The 27,545-nt window shown below is 35.9% G+C and overlaps 1 pseudogene across 1 annotated transcript; it reads left to right on the forward strand.

Annotated features, from left to right (window-relative positions):
* Positions 1-10,505: 10,505 nt before the first annotated feature.
* LOC308629404 (spermatogenesis-associated protein 31A6-like) lies at positions 10,506-15,855 on the forward strand (annotated as a pseudogene). Its single transcript has 3 exons — positions 10,506-10,576; positions 11,611-11,614; positions 13,985-15,855. The product of its transcript is annotated as a spermatogenesis-associated protein 31A6-like (transcript).
* The last annotated feature ends 11,690 nt before the right edge of the window (positions 15,856-27,545 follow it).

Raw genomic sequence — 27,545 nt, forward strand, 5'->3', positions numbered from 1 at the left:
TTCTGTTTATTGCATTTAGCTCAGCTTTTGTCTCAGCAAATGAGTTCTCTAATTTTTAATTGGCTCTTCTTTATAGTTTCTGATTTCTTTTTACGGTAATCTGCATTTCTATTGATAGCCTTTCTTAATCCCTTCAGTATTTTCATTTCTTCCTTCTTGAACTCAGGATCTGGTATACTGGAGATATCTGTTTAATTGTTGTTTCAGGGAAATTCTCTAGATCTTTTAATTGAGAGTGGTTTCTCTGCTTCTTCATTTTACTTATTTCTCTGGCTCTGTGAGTTTAGGAGAAACAGTTATCTACATAATGTAATTAAAATGGCAAAAGTTAAAGACAGGATTCTAAAGGCAGTTAATGATAAACAAAAAGATAATTACAAGGTAATCCCCTAAGGCTATCAGCTGATTTCTCTACAGAAATACTGTCAGCCAGAAGGGAGTGCGAACATATATTCAAAATCCTGAAAGGGAGAAAGCTGCAACCTAGGATACTGAGACCCAGTAAGATTATCATTTAGAATAGAAAGAGAGATAAAGAATTTCTCAGACAAGCAAAAACTAGAAGAATAAAGCAATACTAAACCTATCCTAAGGGCTATTTTTGTGTGGGAGTGTCCATGAATCTGTTTTTGGTGTGAGGTCTGTTTTTAGTATGAATGCCTGCCACATCTTTCCTCAGTGTGTGCTGGCTATTATCACCTTGATGGTGGTATGATTGTTGTTGTGGTGACCAGAGCCTGCACTGGATGTTGAACAGGGCCTCCTCTTTGCTCTCTGGTTGTCACAGCCCTGTCAGGGACAGGGTCTGCTCCCCAGTTGTTGGAATATATACCCCAGTTCTGCTTCTGAACTGCGGTGTGAGGTAGGTGGGACTGGAGTGCTCCCACTGGGAGAGAAGCCACTGAGTATTCCTCCACGGGAGCTGTCCACTGGGGAGTGCGCTCTGAGGTGTCACCTTTGTGTGTGGGCTCACAAAGTACAGTTGTTGGCACTGCCCTGGGCCCTGCCTCAGCTGTGGGAAAACAGGCAATTGACCCTGCTGTTCCTTAAGCACTGTGCTCACAGAGCCACTAGTTTAGATCTGTTGCTGCAGAACCACTGAGGTCAGGCACTGGGACTGCCATAGTTGTGCACCTGGACCCACCATGGGGGGTCTGAGTCAGCCCAGACCCCCAGCCCCACCTCTGCGTTAACTTGTACCTACAGAGCCTGCAGTCACCATCGCAGGACCCACCCCAGGCATGGGAACACCAGTAATCCTCTTGGATGTCCCTCAGGCAATGAGTTTACAAAGCAGCCTGTGGTGTTTAAATCAGCAGATGACATAGTTGCTGGGAAACTGAGGTTCAGCCCTGCTTCAGAAGTCATGCAGCCCCTGGGGATGGCTTGGATTTCAACGCCACCCCTGAGTGTGGACAACATCCTGGAGCTTGGGTGGGCCCAGAGCTCATAGAGGCAGAGCTGGGCCCACTGTGAGCACAGGGAGAATGAGACTGCTAGGGTGGGCCCTGCCCCTCCCTTCGAGTGTGCAGGGCTATGGAGCTTCAGTGGTGGACCTGGGCTCCATCCTGCACCATTGCTGGTTGTGGCTTGGACTACACTCTGTCCCCTTCTGGCTGTCTCTGTGCAGCCAACCACAGTGCTCTCCCTGAGTCTGTCCTCTGAAGTCCGAGTTTCAGTACCCAGCCCCTGCGTGCACCAGCAGATGCATGTCTTGGGCTGGGGACTGTAGTGAGATGGTCAAGATCTTCTGTGCAGGTCTCTGTTCTGCCTGATGCAACCCGGCTGCTCCACTCTCCTGAGCCTATGAAGCTACTTTTCTGTGCTGGCTGATCTCCCTGCCAGGGAATGAGGTTCCCAGGTGAGAGAACCTTTCTTCTTTCACAGCTAACTCCCAGGGGTGCAGGTCCCGCCCTGATTCCTTTTTTTTTTTTTCCCTTTCATCCTACCCAGTTATGTGACAGTCTTTCTTGCAGTTTTGGTTTTATGAGATCTTCTGCCAGCATTTAGCAGGTATTGTGTGAGAATTGTTCCACATCTAGATGTAGTTTTTTTTTTTTTTTTTTTTTTTTGCGGTACGCGGGCCTCTCACTGTTGTGGCCTCTCCCGTTGCGGAGCACAGGCTCCGGACGCGCAGCCGCAGCGGCCATGGCTCACGGGCTCAGCTGCTCCGCGGCATGTGGGATCCTCCCAGACCGGGGCACGAACCCGTGTCCCCTGCATCGGCAGGCGGACGCTCAACCACTGCGCCACCAGGGAAGCCCTAGATGTAGTTTTTTGAATGTATTTGTGGGAAGAGGTGAGCTCCATGTCCTTCTATTCCCTCATTGTGATCTGACCCTCAGGCTAGTAATTTTAAAGGACAGTATAAACTTTATATGAAAATGTATTGTCTTCAGTTTATTTGATTTTGTTTTATTTTGAAAAATACTTTATGAACTGAAGATGTTCTGTATTGACTAATATAATGGGAACCTAATAAAAACCATGCCCTGAAAGAGAGTAACATATTTAAATTTAGTGTCTTATTACACATTATTGCTAAAGCTGTATATCCATTGAAGGATGCTATCAAAAGCACAAACATCTTATTTCACCACTTATTTCTGAGCTGTTCAGGCAATTATGTAAGTACTGGATTGCTTCCAGAATAGGGTGGAATGGCTGAGGGTGGAGGGGTGCACAATTCAGATATAATCGGAATAGTTTTAGCTTGATCTTGATAATGATTTTATTACATAAGCCAACAGCCACTCAGCCAGTTTTAAGTTTCATGCTGATGCACAAACCACATTTAGAGTTTTTTTTTTTTTTTTTTTTTTTTTTGCGGTACGCGGGCCTCTCACTGTTGTGGCCTCTCCCGTTGCGGAGCACAGGCTCCGGACACGCAGGTTCAGCGGCCATGGCTCACGGGCCCAGCTGCTCCGCGGCATGTGGGATCTTCCCGGACCGGGGCACGAAACTGTGTCCCCTGCATCGGCAGGCGGACTCTCAACCACTGCGCCACCAGGGAAGCCCCTACACATTTGGAGTTTTAATGGTTTTTTCATTCATCTTCCTAGTGTCCTTATATGACTTCACCAAAACCAATATGAGTGAGACAATCTCCCTTGATTTTACATCCATGAAGATTGCTAGGAACAGTTTTGTGTTCTTTCTCTCAAAGGCCTAACCACTGGTCTGCGATATAGGATCAGTCATGAGTTGCTTCCTACCACCGTTATACACTCAGCACCAATGTAACTGGCAAAGTGAAAATGCCCTCGACTGGATAATTAAAATTCTTTGGTGTGTTTTTGCAAAAGATACATGGAAGTGGAAGGTAAATTCTTATTCTCGAAGACAACGTACATAATTTTCTTTTTTAAAGTCATCATGTTGTTGTACATTTTCTGCTCCAAAAAGTTACTTAGTAAGCCTCTTCACTTAATGGTACTTTTGTGTCATCGCTCTTATAACAGTTGTTGTAGAGAACCACGGTGCTGTCATGACATAGTGCTCTTGGGTTAAAATCAGCAACTGATTGACAGGGGTAGTTTGCTATCTAATTTGTCAAGAAAGAGCACTGAAGAATAAAATTACACCTACCACTTCTGTTGTTTTGAGAGTATTTACCTGATATACTCTTAAGGGATTCCTTTCAGGAGCAGTTTATTTTCAAACAAATGTACATTTGTTTTTCTTATTTTTATTAAAATTTGAATTAAATATTATATATCATAATGACATAACTGATAAAAACCAACAAGATAATACATCAATTTTAAGTTTTTAAGTATTCTCACTCAGTGTGTAATTTGCAATCATTTGCAAGCACCATTTCATAGTCCACTAATATCATTTAATATTTGAAATGTCTTATTGTAGTGACACATCATGCACATTCACACCCACTTTCAGATAAGATCAAGTCACTGATATTTTAGCCAAGAGTTTGGAAACTTAGTGGAATCAAGGTGGCCACACTGAGTGAGAAGAGAGGTGGCATGTCATGGGTCCCCATACTCCCAGAGTTCCATACGCTGGCACACTGCTGCTGTGACGCTGATCAAGGAAGTGACTTGCTGGCTATGAGAAGCTCGGTTTTCACTGTACTGTCATCCTCATCCAGGAATTCACAAACATCTACATGCTTGCATTAAAGGAATGCATACAGTCACTTGGTTCTCCTGCTTCCTAAAACAACCTCAACCTTAGCAAAGACATCTTCACTTTAAATTAGAAACTCAAATCAAAGTAGTGGCCAAGAGTCTTTCAAAAAATAGCTCAGCTTTCAAGTGTTCCACAAAGTCCATTTTCTTGAAAAATTTTTTCATAAAAGGTTTTCATGTTATTTCCTAAACTTTTTAATTTGTCTTTTCAGTATTAGTAATGATGTAAGAGTTGGATTGAATAATTAAGATCTTACTATGTTTCAAGAAATATGAGCTTTGTTTTTACCATCATTTCATCATCTCAGCAATCCAAAAGGCAGGTTTTATTCACACCAAACAAAAAAAGAAAGGGAAACTTAGAAAAATTAAGAAAATCTCAGGTTTTAGGCATACAGAAAATTTATGTTCTGTACTTGCCATGTGGCATCAAAGTGTATTTTATCATCTCTATAATATTGGATATTTATGTTTGGTCTGTTTTTTTTTCCAATATCTCACAATCAACCTTTAAAATTTTAAACGTAGAAGAAACACTTGTTTCTTTTAAGATTTATTCCTAGGTACTTGCCTTTTTATGCAATTTCCAATTGTATTTTCTTCTTAATTACATTTTCTAATGCTTTGTTGTTTTATTAAACTGCAACTGATGTTTGCAGATTAATATTGCAGGGTTTTTTTTCCTGCTTTTCAGTTAGAAATTATTTAATTTTTTATTCTTGTTCTACTAGACTGGCTTCAACAATGGCAAATGCTTGCAGCAGTATGCCTGTCTTGTTTTGGATTTTAAGGAATGCTTTTTACACAGCTGAGATGGTGTTTAGACTGTTTTCTAGTAGATATAATTTGCCAGGATAAGATAGCTATCTTTTATTCCCAATGTACTTATTTTTTTAATTTTAAATTCATAATGAGTTCTATACATTTTTTCTACGTCTATTGAGAGGCTCCAATTAATTTTATATTTTAACATTTTATTGTCGTAAATTGTCATTAGGTATTATATTATTTCATTCTCAATAAATAGTCTAATTTATCCTTTATTATCTTTCATAAAGTTGCATTTTATTTGCTAATATTTCATTGAGGATTTAAAAATACTTATTAATAAATTAAATGTATTTATAAAATTTTTCTGTTGTATTGCCCTTATCAAAGCAATGCTGACATCATAGAAGGTGTTCTGGGAAGTAAGATTTTTTTTTTCTTATTGTCCAGAAGAGTTTAATAAGATTGAGGTGATTTGTTGCTTGAAGCTAGTAACATATCTTTGTTGAAATATTTAAAATTCTTTGATATATTTGTTGTTTTATTTCTTTTTAAATAAGCTATAGGATTATTTAGGCATTTCTAGTTTCCCCAGGCCAGAAAGACTGGTCTTTCCCCTGGTGCCACTGCTGCCATCTGGCATTTGCCAGCCAACTGCACGTAGTTCCAAGCTAAAAGCTGCAAAGAAAATAAAAACAAACAAAAAAACAGGAAGTAGTTGTCTTCTCCTCTGGGCATACATCCCCCCCAGCCTCCCTGATCTGCTTGCTTTTTATTGGTATTATATACAGAGTTTATACCTCTTTTCTGCAGGGATTGATCCAGTAGCACCTTTATTGTTAGAATCTATCATTGCTTGAAACACTGGCTCCTAACTCTGTTTTCCATTTCATTGATTTGCATCTTCTATATATTATATACTTCTTTCTCCCTTTGTTTGCTATTGTTCTTTTTCTAACTCTCACTAACTCATTTTTAACCTATCATATTTTCAGGTGTAATTATATAGGTATAAAAATTTATGGGAAGCATCATAGTAGCTTCACTGTGCAAGAAAAAAACAAACAAATGAAAAAACAAATGTGTCCACACTGTGGACACATAGTTTCATTTGAAAAAACACTGTGTCCACATAGTTTTCATTTGTTTTTTAAAAATTTTCAGTACTAAGTATTAAAAAAATTCATCTATGATTTTTATTTGACCAGTATATTACTTAGAAACATATTTTAAAATTTACAATAATACTAATATTTTTATATTTGTGATTTTCTTATTAACTTCTAACTCGGCACATTTTATGATATTTAATCTTTAAAATTCGATTCTTTAAAACTAAATTATTTTATTTCTAATTCTAACTCTGTATGCTCTATATGATATCTATCTGTTCCACAAAATTGGGACAGATTTGCTTAGAGCCATTATATGACAATTTTTGTAAATGTTCCATTTTAAATCTCATTTTAAAAGTTGAAGGTATACAACGTGTTATATGTGTACATATTGCAAAATGATTACCAGTGCAGTATTTGATGTTTGATTGAAAAGAGTTGATATTCTCCAAGTGTTGGATACATACAAAATTCCCTATATATCCATTCATTAGGTTAAACTTTTTGTTTTTGATATTCAGTTCCTCTCCACCTTTGTTACATTTTTGACTGATAGTGTTCTCAGTGTTTGAAAGAGAGATGTTAAAATATCATACTGATAGTGATTTGTCATTTTCTTATAGTAAGCCACTCAATTTTTCTTCATATACTCTTGATGCATACATGTTCACAATTGCTAATTCCTTTTGGTGAAGTAAATCTGTTAACACTTTGTTATGATTCGCTTCATTCAAAAAGACATTTGCTGCAGTGCAGTCCATTTATCTGCTATTAATTTAGCCATGCCAGCTTTCTTTTGCTTAGACTTGGTAAGATAGAGTTCCTCTGACATTTTACTTGTAGACTTTTAGTTTTTGTTTTATATGTGTATCTTAACACAGAATATCACTTGATTATTTTAAACCAATTTGACAATCTTTTAAATTGGAATAGGAAGTTTTTCATGTTTGTTAGATTACTGAAATATTTAGCGCTGTTTTAACAACTTACTTTGTATTTTACTCTCCTCCTTTTTCTATATTTCCTTTTCTTTTTTGCCTTTAATAAACTTTTGCTTTTAGAAAAGTTCTATATGTACAGAAAAATTCCAAATGTCCCTTATCTCCCACATCCAGTTTCCCCTAATATTAATATTTACATGTGTAGGGTACATGTGTCACTGTGTTAATGAACCAGTATTAATATATTATTATTATCTGATCTCTGAATATTATTATTCAGATTTCTCAGTTTTACCTTTTTTCCTTTTTTTTGTTCTGGGGTTCTATCCAGGATGACATATGACATTGTCTCCTTAGGCTCCTCCTGACTGGGACAGTTTCTTAGATTTTGTTTGTATCCGATGAACTTGACAGTGGTTGAGGAGAGTTTGTCAGACATTTTGGAGGTGTCCTTCCCCTGGGGTTTATCTGGTGCTTTTCTGGTAACTAGGCTGGGCTTTGGCTGCTGTGGAGGAAGACCACAGGGGTAAAGTGCCATCTCCATCACATGTAGAGGGAAAACGCCATCAACATGGCTTAGAATTGTTGACATTGGCCTGACCTCCTGGCTGAAGTAGGTTCGTCAGCTTTCTCTACTGCAGAGTTACACTTTTTACCCATTTCTGTACTGTCCTCTTTGGGAGGAAGTTATTATGTGAGGCCTGTACTTGAGGAGTAGGAAGTTATGTTCCTTCTATATTTCTGTTTAATATAATTCTACCTTAACAATAACAGCAACAAAATGGGATGTCAATATTTTCCTCCTATCAGGACAAAAAATTTGGGACATGCTGAGGTCCCTTGGTCTCATTCAGGCTACCACACATAATGGTGATGCAGAATTTCTTTTGGTCTTAGTTGTTTATTTGCTTTCCTGTTTAAATATATTCAGTATTTTTCTGAGACAAAATAGTAGTTGGAATATTTACTTACAAATTTTAAATGACATTATCTAATCTTGAAATACTAGTCAGCAAGTTATCCTCTTTCAGGATAAATTAAGTGAAAACATGGAACTTATAGGATGCTTAGGAACTGAGAGTTGCTATATGCTACTTCTAAGCTGTATATCTTAGAGCCAACAGGTCAGCAATCTCAATCAATTACTTTTTCACAATCTGCTGGTTTATTTTATGTTTTCCATTCTGGAGATGTAGCAGTGGTCTGTTTCCAGAAATAATGGATGTATTATTCTTCTTTTGGCATATATACAATGCATACATTATGCAGATAAAAATATATATCTAGTTTCCATTTGTTCTCATCTTGTTTTCTTTTGCTTTTATTGTTAAAGTACAAGCAGTAGCTGAACATGGTTTTTTGTTTTGCTTTATTACAGTTTTTTGCTTGTGTTTAAATTAAATATATCATACATTCATTGCTGTTAGAGAGCTTTTTATTTTGCTTAGTTGTCCAAAATATAAATGTCTTAGAAATCGAGATTTATGAAGAGATATAGATTATCTATTTTTGAAGAAAATAGGTTTTTCTTCTCTATTCTGTATGTACACTTTAACTTGATTTAAATAGGTTTTTGAAGGCCTTGCTTGTAAACAGAAAAAAAATTGTCACACTTCCACATTAGGGCAATACTACAGGTGTTAAACTGCCAGTCCAACATGTCTGTACACATGGGAGCTTTCTACCCTAAAGATGTATTATTTCAAAGGACATTAAAAATAGAAATGGCTAGCAAAAATATTTTAATTAGTACCATTGTCATCAGGGAGCTCACCATAAAAAATATTTCATACATAAATTTAGATAATATAGTCAGAGTAAAATATTTTCACTAATCATATAAAAATCAGATCTGCTTTTATTTTCAATATTGGGTATCAAATACTAGAATTAGCACTTAGTATACAACAGTTTTCTAGAGAGTCGGTAAACAGGGTTATCTGAAGACTAAAGAGTTTATTTATAATTTTCTAGGAAATGATCGTACAAAATAGGATCATTTTCTTCCCCATTTTGTGAGTCAGTAGCTCATAGACTATTAGCCACTGTGATGAAGAATAGCATTAGTAGATACGGGTAAAGAATACAAACCAATACCCAACAGAGGTCAGGAACCAGTGGGAGAATGCAAACACCATGTTAAGATGAACTGAACATCTCTGAGAAACTCTAGCAGAAACTGAAACCACAAAAACCAAAGCTAAACTAAAAAGAATGATTACATATGAATTTATAAGGTTTAGGTCTATAGCAAAATTTTCCTTTTTTTAGTTTTGCTCCAAATTTCCCTCTCTTTTCTCTCTCCCTCACTCTCTCCTCTCTCTGTCTCTGCCAACCATTGAAATCAATATTTTTATGCATTTACCATTTAATAAAATAATTTACTAAGGCAGGTAGTATTTTTGTCCCCATTATCCAGGCAATAATTTGAGGCATCAAAAGGATGAGCAACTTGCCCAAGTTCACAGAGCTAGTAACAGACAGAGCTGGACTTAAGAACCACCAGTACATATATTGCCTCAATAATGCATACAAACATTTTGGACAATGCAGTCAACAAATGTTGTTTATTGAGTGTCACCTCTGTGACCAGTACTGTGCTTAAAATGATTTATAAAATAATAGATCAAACTGATACATGATATAAAAATATTTGTACTGATACAAAGGAATTAATGAGTATATAAACATTGATTGCCTGTAGTTGTTGGTAAAGTTTTTATTATAGTTCCTGATCAGATAAGGCTTTTATCTCAGGCCAGTTTCCATGCTGCTATAAGCTGAATAGGTAGTATAGCGTAGTGGGGAAGTGGACAGTTTTGGGGGCCAAGCATCTGGGTTCAAATCTTAGACATGCCACTTACTAGTCAGGTAATTTTGAATGAGTTTCTTAACTTTTCTGTGGTTCAGGATCTTTATTAACAAAATGGGGAAAATAATCTTTCATAGAGTTTATGAATTTAGTGAGCTAAAGCATTTAAAGGGTCTAGAACTGTGTTTGATGCATAGCAAACATTGTTATGCACTGTTACTATGGTTATTATGCCATTTCTTTTTTTATTGAATAAATTTGACATGTAACATTGTGAAAGTTTAAGGTATATAGCATGTTACTTTGATACATTTATATAGCAATATTTATCACATTACATAATTACAGTAGTCCCCACCATCCACTTTATGCATATGTTAGAAGAACCCAGTGGTTGCCTGAAACTGTGGAGAATACTGAACCCTATATAGTCTTTTTTTTCCTATACATACATACCTATGATAAGGTTGAATTTATAGATTAGGCACAGTAAAATATTAACAATAACTAATAATAAAATAGAACAGTTATAACAATATACTATATTAAAAGTTATGTGAATGTAGTCTCTCTCTCAAAATATCTTATTGTACTATACTCACCCTTGTGATGATGTGATGGCTAAAAATCACAAAATAAAATGCCTATGTGATGAGAGGAAGTGAGGTGAAAGAGGCTTTGTGGCATTGCGTTAGGCTGCTGTAGACTTTCTGATGATATGTCTGAAGGAGGATCGTCTGCTTTGGGTGATCCTGGATCATTGAGCGATGATGATGTTGATGGCTGGAGGTCAGGATGATGTTGATGGTTGGGGATCCTGGGCAGATGGAGTGGCATGGCGTGAGATTTCATCACCCTACTCAGAATGGTGTGCAGTTTAAAGCTTATGAGTTGTTTATTTCTGGAATTTTCCATTTAGTATTTTTGGACTGCAGTTGACTGTGGGTAACTGAAACTGGGGAAAGTGAAGCTACAGATAAGAGGAAGACTACTGTATAGCACAATATTATTGTCTGTATTCATTTTACAGTGCATTAGATCTCTGTGGCTTATTTACTACTTATTACAGGTCTGTACCTTAAATACCATCAATCTTATCCCCACCTTCTGCCAATGCCCTGGTAAAAGCCATTTTACTGTTTTTTTTTTTTTTTTTTTTAGATTCCTCATATAAGTGGTATCATACAGTACTTGTCTTTACCTGTAAGATAGTAGAAAAATACATAACTGAGATGAAGTAGCTAAGTGAATTGTACATTCAGGTATATCCTCATTTTTCGCAAGCAACAGTAATGACACCTTTGACAATTTCATTACCCAAACTTAATCTTTCAAGTAAATAAAATTGCATACTAAGGGTTTATCCCAAATGTCTCCATATATTAGTTACATTGTCTTTCATGGCATAATTTATTTTTTTTGTTTAATTCTTCATTTGCCAAAGTTTAACTTAACTTCATGTTCATGATTCTTTTGAATGTTGAACTGAGATAAAGGAACTTCCAGTTATTTAAAACTCATTTTTTAAAAGTCAAACTCATAAGGAATCTTGAAATTTGGGAGATGAGAAGCAGTTATGCTATTACAGTTTCAAGAACTCTGAAGGCCAGGGTGAGAAATGACTGCTGATAGTCATCCTCAGCTCTGGGTCCTTAGAACAAACTTCAGAGCAACAGAAAATTTTTGCTTGATGAATCTATGAAGCAGATTGACACACAGAAATTTGAGAGAGATAAAGTTACAGTCAAATACCTACATAGGACTTTCAGGCATTTTTTTCTGTGACTCCTTGTTTTTGTTTGTGAACTTTGTGCCTCAATCAGTTCGGTAAATCTGAAGCACTATGATTTCTCACTCCACAGGTACCTAGATCTGACCTCAGAATAATAGCGTTTCTTATGTGTTCCTGATTTTGGTTTTTGTTTGAAAATCTGCCTCTGATCTGTTACTGGATTGAAGATTGATTCAAGTATTTTATTTCTACTGTCTCCTAATTTGAATCAAATTGTGTCTCACCCCAGCTTCGCAGACAGATTCTGACTCCTGATTGCTCTTAGTATGTGATGATTTATTACTTTAAATTAATTTTAACTGATTTAATCCCCTAATTAGTTTGAATCAACTAAGTTTGAATTTATAATACGCCATAAGGAAAATATTTACAATATTAAACTGCTTTCTCAATTTTAAGATACAAAATTATCTGACAATTTTAGCATGGGATAATAGGGTGGTTTATCATAAATAGGGCAGTAGAATGATTTGTGGTTTTTGCATTTATTTAATTCTCAAAAAGTGTATATTTACTTTTAAACTGCATTATGTATGTTTGACTAACATAATGGAATACTTTTGGGGGATTCAAGTCTGAAATAAAGACATAAGTTGTAAACATTTTAAGTACAATTTCATATCTTGAAATTTAAAAATAAGGCCAAATTAGATTATTCTAAGGTTGTATAGATGGTGTGATTATTTCCCTCAAATGTATTGAGAACATTGAAAGTACCCAGTAATCGACTTCACTAGATCTCACCTCCCCCAACACCCAAGCATCCATTCAACATGCACATGGCTACAAAGTGATCTGTTGACTTGTTTTTAGTTTTGGTTTAATTACAAGATGAGTACAGTAATGGTATTCCCGTATTGGAGAAACCACCACCACAAACAATAATACAATGATAGCATGGACAAAATGTTAATTTCTTCTTTTTGTTTGAAAGATATTTTTTTGATGAAATTTGGCTTATCTAAATTTCTAGTTTCATATTTCACCATCAAAATCTTTCTAAGTAACCAATTCTCTAGCAAATGTGTCTGTGTACTGAGAACACCCTGCACTTCACTGTGCGCGTATTTAAAATTCATTCTGTAAACTTGAAATGCACTTATCTCCACTTCTTAAAATTGTATTCAGTATTTCAGAACCTACTCCAGTGTTATAACTATGTTTAGGAAGGAAATTTTAAATGCAAAGCTTCCTGAATACTTTCCTAATATGAAATATTCCCACTACAAACAAAGAGAAATGTTCCACAAACTGGAGCAAAATTATTTTGAAAGCGTTATGAACCAGTAAGAGAAGAAAAGGGATAAACCAATTTCCTTAAGCAAAAAGGGAGTTGGGAGACATAGCCATAGAATCTTCCCTCCTGGCAGCACCTGGCTGTACTGGCATAACTGCCAGCTGCTTGGGTTTCATCCCAGAGCAGAACAGAGACCTCAGGCCAAAACAAGGTGGGAGGTGAACAGTAACAAATCTTTATAAATACAGAACACTTTAAAAATGTAATTCCACGGTAAGTTGGACTGATTAATGCAGTCATTGGTCAAGGAGAGAGAATGAAGCTTCTATAATTCTGGATAGAAAAAATGCAAAATAAGAAATGTTCACACTCCTGTTATAGTGTATAAAATAGAAACTGTCTTGTCAATAAATTGTCATAAAATTGGTCTCAGGTGCGCTGAATTGCCTTGGGCAAATCAATGTAAAACAAATCCTTGAGTTAATACTGAGAGTGAGAAGGCACAGGGTTCACCAATACACAAAAACTCTCCTTGAGGTGATGTCAAAAGGAAAAATAAAATATAGCAAAATACACGAGAAAAATAAATTTTAGGAGTGAAACATAGCAAATACCAAAAACATGGGAAATAGGCCCCTAGGTATTTAGATACTGGATAAAAAATGAGTATGTTTAAATTGATAAAATGTTCAAATACAGATTAAATTTCTAAAAATGACACAATAGTTAAAAATAATGAGCAGCTTTGAAAATGAACAATTATTTATTGGAAGAGAAAAAATATAAAATCATGGAAGTTAAAATTTTCATATGTTAAACATCAGACTGAATGCAGCAAAACCCTGAATTATGAAATACAAGAACTAAGGAAATTATCCAAGAATGACAAATAGAGTGAAAAAAGTGATAAAGGAATTTGAAAATGAAGGACAAATCCTTTTAAAATGTGAAATGGTTTAAAACTTACCTATTTAAGAAGAGACCAAGAAATAAATTGAGGATATCATCCTTGGGTTCCTGTGTGGACTGGGGCTCTTCCTAATGTTACCCCCCTGCTTCCAGAGTAATCCATTCTTAGCACCACCTAGGAAACATAGAAACATCAGGAAGCATCAAGTAGAGCTGAAGGGGAGGAGCAGGAATAGGAAGAAAAGTAGATCTTTGAAAGCTTGCAGAGATTGCCTGGAAGAACTGGAGGGGACTCACAACCTGGTTTCACTTCTGCAAAGCCACCTGTGTATCTGGGTCCCACTCAACAGTCCAGTTTGCTGAGTTCCTGGAGAAACCTCCTCAGGCTCATTCAGGAGAGAAGGTGATAACAGAAGAGTCAGTTCCTACCCTGAAGAGGCCTCTCCTTGTCCCCTCAACTGTGTGTAAGGAAATCCAGAGTGCCCTGGGAGCGATTCCCATCTGCTGACTACCATGGGCCCTCAAAGGCTTCTCTGACTGGACAGGAGGGCAGGCCACCTTCTCAGTCCCTCACACTCAGCCTTGTGGGCAGAACCTGGAAGAGTGAGACTGTGGAATGGGTCAAGAGGGACAGCCTAGAGCCAGGTCCAAGTTCAGCAATGGTCAGGAATGAGCCAAGAGAGGAAAGTGGTGGTCAGGCCTCACGAGACCCCTGCCATAGGGTAACAGTGATGGAGGTGAACTTAGGATCCCAATCTTTGAGAGGTGAAGAGGCCAGGGAGGATGTGGAGGCCAAGGAGTCTCCTGCTCTTCAACCACAGTCTAGTGTTATCTTGGAAACCAAAGTGTTGACAAAATCCCAAACCACAAATGTACATATGAGGAGTTTAGAGGTGCCATGGGCCAGTAAAAGTTTCCTACTACCTAGAATGTCTGTTTTCCAACATCCAAGTGAGCCATGCCTTAACATGGAGGTTGCTAGTGAGTTTAACGCCAAAGTAAAGGTACAGTCAGACAACCAGCTTCAGGACTTTCCCAAATACATGTTCCTTGCTGCAGACAACTTGGCTTCTCAGGTGCCTCAGTGCCATCCCCAGAGAGTCCCCAACAGAGACAGTTTAGCTTCCCAGGAGCCAAGTGGCCTTATGGAAGCCCAAAGGAGCAACCTAGGGCAGCAGGAGCCCAAAACTTCAAAACTCCAAGACTCATGGAAGAGCCAGAGCAAGATGATTGCCCCTACTTACAAAAGAGAGGACTGTAGGAGGCATAAACCAGGAGAGCATGAAGAAAGGTTTAAAGAATTAGGGACCTCTCAAGCTGGAAGTATGAGCCACCCTGCCCAGGTCAGGGGAATAACAGACTCTATTGGGAGCAGATGTCTCCAGCTCATGCCAGAGAAGAAACATAGCCCTCCAGAAAGCCTCTTCAGAAAAAGGATGAGGCTATTTTTAAAGTGGATTTTCCCCAATAAAAAAGTCAATGGTTGAGATGCTCTGCAAAAAAAAAAAGCCCATATCAGCCACTGCCTGGAGTCACGGATCAGTCAAAAGCAGATCAATCTTGAAGAGTGAGACTGCTGAGGGTCAGGCACTCATGACAGCTGTTGGACAGATCCTAGAAGAAAAAAGAGCAATTCACCATGGACTTAATGCCACAAAGTTAAATGAACACAAACTGGAATTCCAAGTCCCAGTATGTGGGTGTTTTTGCTACCATAGCCTTACCTCCTACCCAGAGCAAGGGTGAATGATGGGTTATACAGCCTGCAGTCATAAAGCCACCTCCAAGGGCCAGAGTTGTTCTATCAGGGAAAGGGAAGTCAGACACCAACATAGTTTGAAAAGTGTAAGGTTCGATGATGAGCAGCTGGGCCTAAGGTGCCTCCCATCCTTGCCCCCCAAGAAGAGTTTGTTTCCAGTTAGTACCTGCCAGTATGGGCCAAGGATTCCAGGTGCCCCAGCCCGCCATCAACACTGTCCAAGGCATTGTCATCTTTGGGGAGGTGTCTTGCCTGGTCGACAGTAAAATCCTTCTTTAGTCTTCCCTTTAGTAGGAGGACATGTCTCCAAGTAAAAATTCAGTCCATGTAGAGAAAATGATTTTCTCATTAGCACATCCAAGATATTTAATGTTCCCGAATACACATATATATATATATATATATATATTTTCTAATAAAAGCGTAGTGTAATGGCAAAAAAAGAAATAAATTGATAAAATCATATTTAAGAAATATGGTATGATAAAGTTAAATGGCTTTACATGAAGTAAAATGTGGTATAATTGAAAAGAGACATGGATAAATCTAAAATTGCAGTTGTAAATTTAAATGCTCTCTCTTAAAAAAGGTAGAAGATTGGAACAACACTATCAAAAGCATCACCTGGGGGCTTCCCTGGTGGCGCAGTGGTTGAGAGTCCGCCTGCCGATGCAGGGGACACGGGTTCGTGCCCCTATCCCGGAAGATCCCACATGCCGCGCAGCGGCTGGGCCCGCGAGCCATGGCCGCGGAGCCTGTGTGTCCGGAGCCTGTGCTCCGCAACGGGAGAGGCCACAGCAGTGAGAGGCCCGCGTACAGCAAAAAAAAAAAAAAAAAAAAAAAAAAAAAAAAAAAAAAAAAAAAAAAGTGAAAAAGCATCACCTGATAGTCAGTTATAGGACAGTCTTCTTTCTCAGTCAAACAAGATTACTCATTCTTTTCAAGTACTCATGAAATACTCATCAAGATAGACCATATGGCATATCATATAGATTATATAAATCCTTAATAAATTGAAAAATAGTTAAATGTAAAAATATTTTTTCTCTATGGAGAACAGCATGGAGGTTCCTTAAAAAACTAAAAAAAACCTACCATACAATCCAGCAATTCCCCTCCTGGGTATATATCTGGAGAAAACTCTAATTCAAAAAGATGCATCCACCCCAATGTTCATTGCAGCACTATTTACAATAGCCAAGACATGGAAGCAACATAAATGTCCATCAACAGATAAATGGATAAAGAAGATGCGGTGTATATATATATATACATATATATATGTATATATATATATACACACACACACAGGAATACTACTCAGCCATAAAAAAAGAATGAAATAATGCTATTTGCAACAACATGGATAGACCTAGAGATATCATACCAAGTGAAGTAAGTCAGACAGAGAAAGACAAATATCATATGATATCACTTATATGTGGAATGTAAAATGTGACACAAATGAGCTTATTTACAAAACAGAAACAGACTCACAGACATAGAAGACAAACCTATGGTTACCAAAGGGGAAAGGGGGTGGGGGAGGGATAAAGTAGGAGTTTGGGATTAGCAGATACAAACTACTATATATAACATAGATAAACACTAAGGTCCTACTCTATAGCACAGGGAACTACATTCAATATCTTGTAATAACCTATAATAGAAAAGATTCTGAAAAAGAATGTATACATATGTATGTATGTATAACTGAATCACTTTGCTGTACACCTGAAACATTGTAAATCAACTATACTTCGATTAAAAATCGACTAAAAATATTTTCTCTCATCATAACAGAATTAAACTGAAAGCAAATAACAGGAAAATATCTACAAATATTAGAAAATTAAAAAGAAGGTAAGAAAAATCAGAAATATTTTGAAATGAATGAAACTGAATACTCAATACATCAACATATGATGGTGTAGCTAAATATGTGTTTTGAAGGATGTATGTAGCATCAAATTACTACATTAGAAAAGAAAATATAAAATTCTATACAAAACTTATTCAAAACATTATAGAATGGAGAAATTATTTATGACATTTGGTTAGGCAAAGACACAAAAGCATGAATCCTAAAAAAACGTGTAATTTAGAATTCCTCAAAATTAAAATTTCTCTTCAAGAGTCACCAATAAGAAAAGGATAAGGGAAAACACACATATCTGAAACATAACTGACAAAGGACTTGTGTCCAGAGTATGTAATAAATGTTTACAACTGAGTAATAGGCCAATGTCACAGCAATAAATCAATAAAATGTTTGAACACATACTTCACTAAATGAGCTATATAGAAGTCTAATAGACATGTGAACCAATGTTCATAATTTTATTCAGTAGGGAAATTCAAATTTAATTCTCAATAAGATTCTACTAACACTGACTAGAGTGACTAAAATTAAGATGGATCAGCACTTTTAAGTGTTAGCTCGTATGTGGAGAAGATTTGAGAGTATTTTTCTTGCAACATTTTGCTAGCCTATTGCAAATAATAATCATTTATTCTACACATTGATAAACATCTTGAAATAGGAAGTAATCTCTTGATTTTGGATATATTTCTTGCAGTTGTGTTTTGTGTACGTGCGTGTGTGTGTGTGTGTAAAATGTGAACTGAAATGTGATTTTTTAACTTACTGTTTAGAAATGGATATTCCTTTTTTTTTTAGAAAGTAAAATATGTATATATTTAGTGCATTACATGACAACTGGAAAGGCAAACCAAAGTTCTAAACAATTTCAAAATTAACAAAACTCTGCCTAGGCTGACAAGAAGATTTTGAAGCTACTGGTTGCGATTTGCCTATAGGCTTTTGTATATGTTATGTTTGGTGGATGTTATGATCTTTATTTAAAAAATATTTATCATATTTAATATAACAAATCATACTTACAAAACACTATGTTTAAAATATGTTGAGATGCATAACAATAAAATAAACATTTGTAATCCCATCAATCGACTCAAGAACTACTCGACTCAATAGTCACTTAGGTAATTCTCATTTTTCCCACTTCCTTATCTCTTTGCAATGCAACCCCCTAACCTCACCCTCACCCCCAACGGTTACTACTATCCTGATTTTTATGTTTCTTCTCTTTTTTTTTTTTTTAACATCTTTACTGGAGTATAATTGCTTTACAATGATGTGTTAGTTTCTGCTTTATAACAAAGTGAATCAGTTATACATATGTTCCCATATCTCTTGTGTATCCCTCCCTCACACCCTCCCTATCCCACCCCTCTAGGTGGTCACAAACCACCGAGCTGATCTCCCTGTGCTATGCGGCTGCTTCCCACTAGCTATCTACCTTACGTTTGGTAGTGTATATATGTCCATGCCGCTCTTTCGCTTTGTCACAGCTTACCCTTCCCTCTCCCCATATCCTCAAGTCCATTCTCTAGTAGATCTGTGTCTTTATTCCTGTCTTACCCCTAGGTTCATCATGACCTTTTTTTTTTCCCTTAGATTCCATATATATGTGTTAGCATACGGTATTTGTTTTTCTCTTTCTGACTTACTTCACTCTGTATGACAGACTCTAGGTCCATCCACCTCACTACAAATAATCCAGTTTCATTTCTTTTTATGGCTGAGTGATATTCCATTGTATATATGTGCCACATCTTCTTTATCCATTCATCTGTTGATGGACACTTAGGTTGCTTCCATGTCCTGGCTATTGTAAATAGACCTGCAGTGAACATTGTGGTAAATGACTCTTTTTGAATTATGGTTTTCTCAGGGTATATGCCCAGTAGTGGGATTGCTGGGGCATATGGTAGTTCTATTTTTAGCTTTTTAAGCAAGCTCCATACTGTTCTCCATAGTGGCTGTATCAATTTACATTACCACCAATAATGCAAGAGGGTTCCCTTTTCTCCGCACCCTCTCCAGCATTTACTGTTTCTAGATTTTTTGATGATGGCCATTCTGATGTGTGTGAGGTGATATCTCAATGTAGTTTTGATTTGCATTTCTCTAATGATTAATGATGTTGAGCATTCTTTCATGTGTTTGTTGTCAATCTGTATATCTTCTTTAGAGAAATATCTATTTAGGTCTTCTGCCCATTTTTGGATTGGGTTGTTTGTTTTTTTTGTTATTGAGCTGCATGAGCTGCTTGTAAATTTTGGATATTAATCCTTCATCAGTTGCTTCATTTGCAAATATTTTCACCCATTCTGAGGGTTGTCTTTTCATCTGCTTATGGTTTTCTTTGCTGTGCAAAAGCTTGTAAGTTTCATTAGGTCCCATTTGTTTATTTTTGTTTTTATTTCCATTTCTCTAGGAGATGGGTCAAAAAGGATCTTGCTGTGATTTATGTCATAGAGTGTTCTGCCTATGTTTTCCTCTAAGAGTTTGATAGTTTCTGGCCTTACATTTAGGTCTTTAATCCATTTTGAGTTTATTTTTGTGTATGGTGTTAAGGAGTGTTGTAATTCCATACTTTTACATGTACCTGTCCAGTTTTCCCAGCACCACTTATTGAAGAGGCTGTCTGTTCTCCACTGTATATTCTTGCCCCCTTTATCAAACATAAGGTGACCATATGTGTCTGGGTTTATCTCTGGCCTTTCTAACCTGTTCCATTGATCTATATTTCTGTTTTTGTGCCAATACCATACTGTCTTGATTACTGTAGCTGTGTGGTATAGTTTGAAGTCAGGGAGCCTGATTCCTCCAGCTACATTTTTCGTTCTCAGGATTACTTTGGCTATTCAGGGTCTTTTGTGTTTCCATACAAATTGTGGGATTTTTTTTTTCTAGTTCTGTGAAAAATACCAGTGGTAGTTTGATAGGGATTTTATTGAATCTGTAGATTGCTTTGGGTAGTAGAGTCATTTTCACAATGTTGAATCTTCTAATCCAAGAACATGGTATATCTCTCCATCTATTTGTATCATCTTTAATTTATTTCATCAGTGTCTTATAATTTTCTGTATACAGGTCTTTTGTCTCCTTAGGTAGGTTTGTTCCTAGATATTTTATTCTTTTTGTTGCAGTGGTAAATGGGAGTGTTTTCTTAATTTCACTTTCAGATTTTTCATCATTAGTGTATAGGAATGCCAGAGATTTCTGTGCATTAATTTTGTATCCTGCTACTTTACTAAATTCATTGATTAGCTCTCGTAGTTTTCTGGTAGCATCTTTAGGATTCTCTATGTATAGTATCATGTCATCTCCAAACAGTGACAGCTTTACTTCCTCTTTTCCGATTTGGATTCCCTTTATTTCTTTTTCTTCTCTGATTGCTGTGGCTAAAACTTCCAAAACTATGTTGAATAATAGTGGTGAGAGTGGGCAACCTTGTCTTGTTCCTGATCTTAGTGGAAATGGTTTCAGTTTTTCACCATTGAGGATGATGTTGGATGTGGGTTTGTCATATATGACCTTTATTATGTTGAGGAAAGTTCCCTCTATGCCCACTTTCTGCAGGGTTTTTATCATAAATGGGTGTTGAATTTTGTCGAAAGCTTTCTCTGCATCTATTGAGATGATCATATGGTTTTTCTCCTTCAATTTGTTAATATGGTGTATCACGTTGATTAATTTGCATATATTGAAGAATCCTTGCATTCCTGGAATAAACCCCACTTTATCGTGGTGTATGATCCTTTTAATGTGCTGTTGGATTCTGTTTGCTAGTATTTTGTTGAGGATTTTTGCATCTATGTTCATCAGTGATATTGGCCTGTAGCTTTCTTTCTTTGTGACATCTTTGTCTGGTTTTGGTATCAGCGTGATGGTGGCCTTGTAGAATGAGTTTGGGAGTGTTCCTCCCTCTGCTATATTTTGGAAGAGTTTGAGAAGGATAGGTGTTAGCTCTTCTCTAAATGTTTGATAGAATTCGCCTGTGAAGCATCTGGTCCTGGGCTTTTGTTTCTTGGAAGATTTTTAATCACAGTTTCAATTTCAGTGCTTGTGATTGGTCTGTTCATATTTTCTGTTCCTTCCTGATTCAGTCTTGGCAGGTTGTGCATTTCTAAGTATTTGTCAGTTTCTTCCAGGTTGTCCATTTCTTCCAGGTTGTCCATTTTATTGGCATAGAGTTGCTTGTAGTAATCTCTCATGATCCTTTGTATTTCGGCAGTGTCTGTTGTTACTTCTTTTTCATTTCTAATTCTGTTGATTTGATTCTTCTCCCTTTTCTTCTTGATGAGTCTGGCTAATGGTTTATCAATATTGTTTATCTTCTCAAAGAACAAGGTTTTAGTTTTATTGGTGTTTGCTATCATTTCCTTCATTTGTTTTTCATTTATTTCTGATCTGATCTTTATGATTTCTTTCCTTCTGCTAACTTTGGGGTTTTTTTCTTCTTCTTTCTCTAATTGCTTTAGGTGCAAGGTTAGGTTGTTTATTTGATATGTTTCCTGTTTCTTAAGGTAGGATTGTATTGCTATAAAATTCCTTCTTAGAACTGCTTTTGTTGGATCCAATAGGTTTTGTGTCATCGTGTCTCCATTGTCATTTGTTTCTAGGTATTTTTTGATTTCCTCTTTGATTTCTTCAGTGATCACTTGGTTATTAAGTAGTGTATTGTTTAGCCTCCATGTGTTTGTATTTTTTACAGATCTTTTCATGTAATTGATATCTAATCTCATAGCGTTGTGGTCGGAAATATCCTTGATACGATTTCAATTTTCTTAAATTTACCAAGGCTTGATTTGTGACCCAAGATATGATCTATCCTGGAGAATGTTCCATGAGCACTTGAGAAAAATGTGTATTCTGTTGTTTTTGGATGGAATGTCCTATAAATATCAATTAAGTCCCTCTTGTTTAATGTATCATTTAAAGCTTGTGTTTCCATGTTTATTTTCATTTTGGATGATCTGTGCATTGGTGAAAGTGGGGTGTTAAAGTCCCCTACTATGATTGTGTTACTGTCGATTTCCCCTTTTATGGCTGTTAGTATTTGCCTTATGTATTGAGGTGCTCCTATTTTGGGTGCATAAATATTTATAATTGTTATATCTTCTTCTTAGATCAATCCCTTGATCATTATGTAGTGTCCTTCTTTGTCTGTTATAATAGTCTTTATTTTAAAGTCTATTTTGTCTGATATGAGAATTGCTATTCCAGTGTTCTTTTGATTTCCATTTGCATGGAATATCTGTTTTCCATCCCCTCACTTTCAGTCTGTATGTGTCCCTGGGTCTAAAGTGGGTCTCTTGCAGACAGCATATATATGGGTCTTGTTTTTGTATTTTTTTGCAAAAAATTGTAGCAAAAGTTAATCCTACTAAGCATCATTTTAAATGTTTATAATTATTATTTATCAGCAACACTGGTAAATTTGCTTAGCTTTTTCTAAGTTTTTGGTGTAAATAAACATTAGTTCTACCACACATCACCACGAAGTACAGAATATTAGAAAGAATCTCAAAGCCAAGGAAAATCAGAAAATTTTGTATGTTCATGTCTTGAATTTATCTATGCTATTACTTAACATTTTACTGTAGTGAACTTCTCATTTCTTAACTGCATGCAGTTTCTTCTTGCATTCACATATTTAAAATCCAGTTAATGAATGCATTATTTGCCTACTAAGAGAATAGTTCTGACTTCATCATTTTTGCTTCTCTTCTGAAAATAGTTAGCACCTTTATTTGTTAACAAATTGAGAATCCTATGTCCTTTCATGCTTTTTTAAATGCTATACTCTGAACCCATGCAGAGAAGATCATTCTGAAAAGTTGTGGAGCAATAAAAGATAATAATAATAATAATACCTAATAATAATAATAATAATACCTAAATTATATCAGAAGCAAGATTTTTTTTTTTTTTTTTTTTCTTTTTGCGGTATGCGGGCCTCTCACTGTTGTGGCCTCTCCCGTTGCGGAGCACAGGCTCCAGACGCGCAGGCTCAGCGGCCATGGCTCACGGGCCCAGCCACTCCGCGGCATATGGGATCCTCCCAGACCGGGGCACGAACCCGTATCCCCTGCATCGGCAGGCGGACTCTCAACCACTGCGCCACCAGGGAGGCCCTGAAGCAAGATTTTTTTAAAGGTGAAGTTTGGGAGGGTATGTCATTAATTTCTTTTAAAAGTAGAAAAAAGGAGAGAGATCTTTTCATTGTGAAAAATGGTTTTAAACATTCAGTGAAGATTTGAATAATTATCTGAATAAATGTGTAGAATGTTGATAATTAATTATCTGAATAAATGTGTAGGATGTTGATAATTGAAAGGATGTTACTTCTTTTTGAGAGGCTTGAAACAGACTAAGTGTCTCTGACATTATGATTTCATATATTTCTCTTTTGTAAATTAATTTGAATACCCAGTTGTTTCATAGAGTTTTTTGGGGATTTTTTTCAGTATATTTGGAAGAATTCTAAGAAAATCCCCAGTGACCCACACCATTTTATAATCCTCACCCAAGGAGCATGGGTAGGACCTGTTCCTGTCTTCTAACTCGTATACATCACACAGGTGAGTTCTTTGCAAATGTAATTAAAGTCCCTAATCAGTCTACTTTATGTTAATAAAAAAGAAATTATCCCAGTGGTCCTGACTGATGAGGTGAACTCTTCAACAAAGAGTCTAGAGGTGAGAAAAATCTTTCTTAGTTTATCCTGGAAGAAATGAGTCATCATATATTCTACAACTTCAAGGGAATAAATCTACCCAAACCACATAAGCTTGGAAGAGAACTTTAAATTTGATCCAGACCTGGCTAACATCTTGGTTGCAGTCCTGTGAGGCTTTTAGCAGAGGAGTCAGCTAGGCTGTGCGTAAACTTCCTGATCCATCAAAATGTGAGAAAATACTGAAAGTTGTTTTAAGCCACTGAGTTAGTGATAATTTATTACAGAACAAATGAAAACTAATACACTGAGTGTTCAAGTATTTGAGGTAGAATATAACCAGGTTTATTAATTCTTCACTTCCCAGGCTGGGTAGCTTATGACAGGGAAGAGATTTTGTAGAGTTGGCTAAATGAGAATAGCTGGGTACTCTGAGTGAGAAGGTTAAATTGGTTCTACTGACAGATATTTGGGTATATGTATGCTAAAGAAAGAATATTTGGAAAAAAAAATCTCACAACAGGGCCAAGGAATAAAGCTTTATGTATCAAGATAATTTTATATAGTTCAAAAATTTCTATATATGATGGGCAACTATCATTCAGGAGAGGGTTTTTGTGAATCTCAGTTGATAATAAGTGGAAGATCAAATATAAGGTCCAAAGGTATATAGAGTAATCAATATTTTGCAAAACTGGAAATTGGTCTCATATGGTATTCTGATTATTCTTAGAAAAATGTGAAAGTAAAATATCCCTTTAAACTGTAAGATTCCCCCCCACACCATCATCTCAAGTTTCAGATATGTATGCATCACAAAAATTGTTAAAGGACGTTCTTTGGACAAAAGGAAAATGACACCAGTTGGAAATTTAGAAATAGAGAAAATAATGTAGAACTCTAGAGGTGGTAAATATATGTAAAATACATTAATTAAAAAAATTTCTTTATGATAATTGAATCAGCTTGTGTTCTTGGAATTAATCCCGTTTGCTTGTGGTGTATAACTGTTTATACATTGTTGGATTTGATTTGCAAATATATTTTTGAAAATTTTTACATCTAGGTTCATGAAGATATTAGTCTCTAGTTTCCTTTCTTATAACTCTTTATCTAGTTTTGGTATGAATATAATGCTGGCCTCGTAGAATGACTGAAGAAGTATTTGTTCTGCTTTTATTTTCTGAAAGATTGTCATAAATAGTTAATTATTCTTTAAATGTTTGGTAGTATTCAGCAGTGTAACCATATGGGCCTGGTGCTTTCTTTTCTGGAAGGTTATTAATTGTTGATTCAATTTCTTTAATACAAAAAACCCTACTCAGGTTATCTATTTTTCCTTAAGTGGGTTTTAATAGTTTGTGTCTCTTCAGGAATTGGGCCATTTCATCTGTTATCAAATTTGTGGGCATAGAGTTTGTTATCTTTTTAATGTTTGTGGGGCCAGGCATGATGACGACTTCTTTGTTTCTGACATCAATAATTATTATCCTCTCTCTTTCTTGTCTTAGTTTGTCTGGCTAGAGTTCAATCAATTTTATTAATCCTTGTTATGGAACTAACATTTGGGTTTCATGACTTTTTTTTCTGTTATTTTACTGTTTTCAGTTTATTGAGCTCTGCTTTTTTTTCTTCATTTGCTTTGGACTTAAGTTGCTCTTTTTCTAGTTTCCTGAAGTTTTCGCTTAGATTTGTAATTTTAGATCTTCTTTTCTATGACATGCATTCAATGATATAAATTGCCTCTAAGCACAGTTTTCACTGCACCCCATTTTTACTAATTCAATATATTTTAATATATTTTGAGAATTCTTTTTAGTCCATATGTTATTTAGGAGTATGTTATTTAATCTCCAAGTGTTTGAGGATTTTCCAACTATCTTTCTGTTATTTATTATTAGTTTGATTCTGTTGTGGTTTCAGAAGATACTTTATATAAATTTCTAACTTTTAATTTTGTTTGGGTGTGTTTGATGGCCCAGTGTGGACTATATTGATAAATGTTCCATCTGACCTTGAGAAGAATGTGTTGGAATGTGCTGTTGTTGGATAAAGTATTCTATAAATGTAAATTATATTGATTGACTAATAGTGGTATTCGGGTCACTTGTATCTTTACTGATTTTCTGACTGCTTGATCTGTCAATGACTGTAAGGGGAATAATAAATTTTCAACTGTAACAATAGATTCATCTCTTTCTCCTTGCAGTTTTATCATTTTTTGCCTCATGTATCTTTGATCTGAAGTGTGCTTTGTCTGAAATTAATATAGCTACTCCAGTTTCTTTTGATTAGTGTCAACGTGGTATATCTTTGTCCATTTCTTTATTTTTAACCTGATTCTTCATACTTAAAGTGGATTTATTGTAGTCAGTATATAGCAGGGTCTTGTTTGTGTATTTGTATTTTAATCTACTCTGATAATGTGTCATTTAACTGGTATTATTTAGACTATTCTAATTTAAAATTATTTCTGATATAGTTGGATTAATATCTAGTGTGATTTTAAAAAATTTAATTGTATAATGCACATTAGGTAAAATTTAACATCTTAACCATTTTAAATGTATAGTTAATAGTGTTATATATATTCACTTTATTGTGCAAACAGTCTCCAGAACTTTTTAATCTTGCAAAACTGGAACTGCCTATCCACTCAACAATAACTAACCATTTCCCCACTCCCTGGCAACCACCTTCCACTTTCTATTTCTATGAAACTGACTACTCTAGATATCTCATATAAGTGAAATCATACAGTACTTATCTTTTTGTGACTGACTTATTTCACCTAGTATAATTTTCTCAAGGTTCATCCATGTTGCAGCATTTGTCAGAATTTCCTTCCTATTGAAGGCTAAATAATATTCCATTGTATGTATATACCACATTTTTTCATTTATTCATTTATCCATGGAAGTACACTTGGGTTCCTTGTACCTCTTGACTGTTGTGAATAATGCTTTTATGAATACAGGTGCACAAATACCTCTTTGAGACCCTGTTTTGGGTTCTTTTGGATATATACCCAGAAGTGGAATTTGCGGATCATGTGGTAATTCTATGTTTAATTTTTTGAGGAACTGCCGCACTGTTTCACATAGTGGTTTCACCATTTTACATTCCCATGAACACAGGTGGTTGAGTTTCTCCACATCCTTACTAATACTTGTTAGTTTTCTGGTTTTTTGATAGCAGCCATACTAGTGTGTATGAGGTGGTATTTCGTAATTTTGATCATAGAATTTCTTTAATGAGCAGTGATGATGATCATCTGTTAATATGTTTGGTGGCCATTTGTATATCTTCTTTGGAGAAATGTCTATTCAAGTCCTTTGCCCATTTCTGAATTGGTTTGTGTTTTTTGTCGTTGCATTTTAGGATTTCTCTATATATTCTGGATATTGATTGTTTGTCAAATATGTGATTTAAAAGTATTTTCTCCCATTCTGTGGGCTCCCATTTTATTTTATTTATAGTGCCCTTTGATGCATGAAAGTTTTTAATTT

The sequence above is a fragment of the Mesoplodon bidens genome (genome assembly GCF_964165515.1).
Source record: "Mesoplodon bidens genome assembly, chromosome: 2".
NCBI lineage: Eukaryota > Metazoa > Chordata > Mammalia > Artiodactyla > Ziphiidae > Mesoplodon > Mesoplodon bidens.